Here is a 2,500-nt window from a genome sequence, read left to right as displayed (position 1 = left end):
TCTCCTTCCATCTCTCTCTCCTCCCAAACATCCCTCTCTCCTTCCTTCCCTCTCTCTCCTCCCATCCATCCCTCTCTCCTTCCATCCCTCTCTCTCCTCCCAAACATCCCTCTCTCCTTCCATCCCTCTCTCTCCTCCCATCCATCCCTCTCTCTTTCCATCCCTCTCTCTCCTCCCATCCATCCCTCTCTCCTTCCATTCCTCTCTCTCCTCCCATCCATCCCTCTCTCCTTTCATCCCTCTCTCTCCCCATCCCGTCGCCTTCTGCCACGGCGTCCCACAGAGATAATGTCAGAAACGAGTCTGTTTAACGTTCCCGGGGCATAAAGGCCGCCCCGCGTTTATGACCCCTAAAAGCTAAATCCCAACCACAATTTCCCAGGTCTCCACGGGAGCTTCATCAGTCCCACAAAGAGCTTCTCCTTTCAACCTCCCGAAGCAGCCATTCTGACCCAGCCCCCTGTTGACCGCACGCCGCTACCAGACCCTAAGTGGTCAGACTTGAATCTTAGTTAAGGACCGCTCTCTTCATGGGCCGAGGCGCCCAGCAAAGCCGAATTCAGAAACGAAAGTGAAAGTGTGAAATAATGGTTGGAGGGTGAATTGTTCGGTTTGAGACTTTTGTGTGATGTTTCATTAAGGGTGTTAGGCCGGCGAGGTGTGAAGCAGAGTTTTCCAAAAGCTCCCTGCTAAACAAGCCAATTTACAGTGCTCTCCGCTCTCTCTCTGCCCTGCTCTCTACATTCACACACTCGCTCAAGCTAGCAGGCTTGCAGGTGTTCACACGCACACACACACACACACACACACACACACACATACACACACACACTGTAAACACTTCATCATCACTTAATTTTAACAATTGAAAAGAGAGAATATGGTAGAGAAAAGGAGATGCAGGGACACAAATACTAAAGGTGCAGTTAGGTGCAATCACAATTCATGGACCAGCGACACATCTTTCAAGGGTACAAATAGCAGCATCTCTGCCATAAACAGTCTGACAGCAGAGACAGAGCAATAGGAAGGCGTTTAGCCCTGTTTTTGGTCATTCCCAGTTGTTGGAACCCTCTTACGACCAATCACCTGGCCAGAAACCACCACCCCAATAATCAACACTCCCCTCCATTGTGCAACCCAATACCTTTCAGCATTGTCTGCAAGCTTCATGTAGGTGCATGTGAATGCTTACTGTTCATGTGCAGTGTGTGTGTGTGTGTGTGTGTGTGTATGTGTGATGTGTGTGTGTGTGTGTGTGTGTGTGTGTGTGTGTGTGTGTGTGTGTGTGGCTCCCGGAGGCTTATTAAATCAGCCGTAGAATGGAGGAACAGGTGGACTGGAGCAAGCCCTGTGATTAAAACCCTCTCAGACCTGCTTAGCTCAGAAACGTCGGCTAAAGCCGCAAAAACGATTGTTGCCTCCCTAACTCCCCCCTCCAGACCCTCTTCTCTTCTCTTCTCTTTTCTTCTCTTCTCTTCTCTTCTCTTCTCTTCTCTTCTCTTCTCTTCTCTTCTCTTCTCTTCTCTTCTCTTCTCTTCTCTTCTCCCTCCACTTTGAAGCAGATTATTTCTCCCTCCATTCTGTCTCATCAAGTTCTACTCTAGCTCTAGGCTGCTTCAACTTCACAATACAAGCGGGCGCGTCTGCTCTGACACTCTCTCCCTCTCATCTCCTCGGGATGAAAAGCTTGTCTCCGCGTGAGCGTCCCAGTGTCTGAGCTGTGAGCGTCCCAGTATCTGAGCTGTGAGCGTCCCAGTATCTGAGCTGTGAGCGTCCCAGTATCTGAGCTGTGAGTGTCCCAGTATCTGAGCTGTGAGCGTCCCAGTATCTGAGCTGTGAGCGTCCCAGTATCTGAGCTGTGAGTGTCCCAGTATCTGAGCTGTGAGTGTCCCAGTATCTGAGCTGTCACCAGTCTGCGCTGCGCCTCCGTCTCTCAGTTCACCCCAGGACCTTCTCTGGAGATTTGCTTGTTAATTGCACTGGAGGTTTTTGTTGAAATCAATGGGGATTAAACCAAATTGGTTTTCTAAGGGGATTGGGGGCGAAATTGTCTTAGGGAAGTTTATGTTGGAGTGTTTGTGTGTGTGTGTGTGTGTGTGTGGGGGGGGGGGGGGTTACACTGATCTTAAGTGTTTCGTACACACTGTGTATAATAACATTCACACGCGATTGTACAAAGCGTCACGAGTTTTGATGTCAGACAAGGTTCCGTCCGCCCATTTTGACGGGCTGATGGGAATCGCAGTCCTTTCACATGCACCTGCTGAAGAAGCCCTGAAATTCAGGTGTTCTTACTGCAAAAGGGGATTGGCCCATGTTGATGGACTACGTGTGGAAACGCGAGCGAGAGGGCTTTCCCATGACAGAAGGTGGAGGAGGGGAGCATAGAGGAAACCACATAATGCACTGGAATGGAATGGATTACACCACCTGGCAGTTTATTATGGGGAGGGGGAGGGGGAGGGGGGTTCTTAAGCCCCCATACCCCAAACCCACA

At 50.2% G+C, this 2,500-nt stretch overlaps 1 protein-coding gene across 4 annotated transcripts in view; it reads left to right on the top strand.

Moving 5' to 3' along the window:
- Window positions 1–2,500, top strand: part of plxna4 (plexin A4) — a 270,310-nt gene that overhangs the window by 190,535 nt on the left and 77,275 nt on the right. The gene's annotated exons all lie outside the window — the stretch shown is intronic.

Source organism: Borostomias antarcticus (genome assembly GCF_949987555.1).
Source record: "Borostomias antarcticus genome assembly, chromosome: 13".
NCBI lineage: Eukaryota > Metazoa > Chordata > Actinopteri > Stomiiformes > Stomiidae > Borostomias > Borostomias antarcticus.
This window is presented reverse-complemented; position numbering and strand designations above follow the sequence as displayed.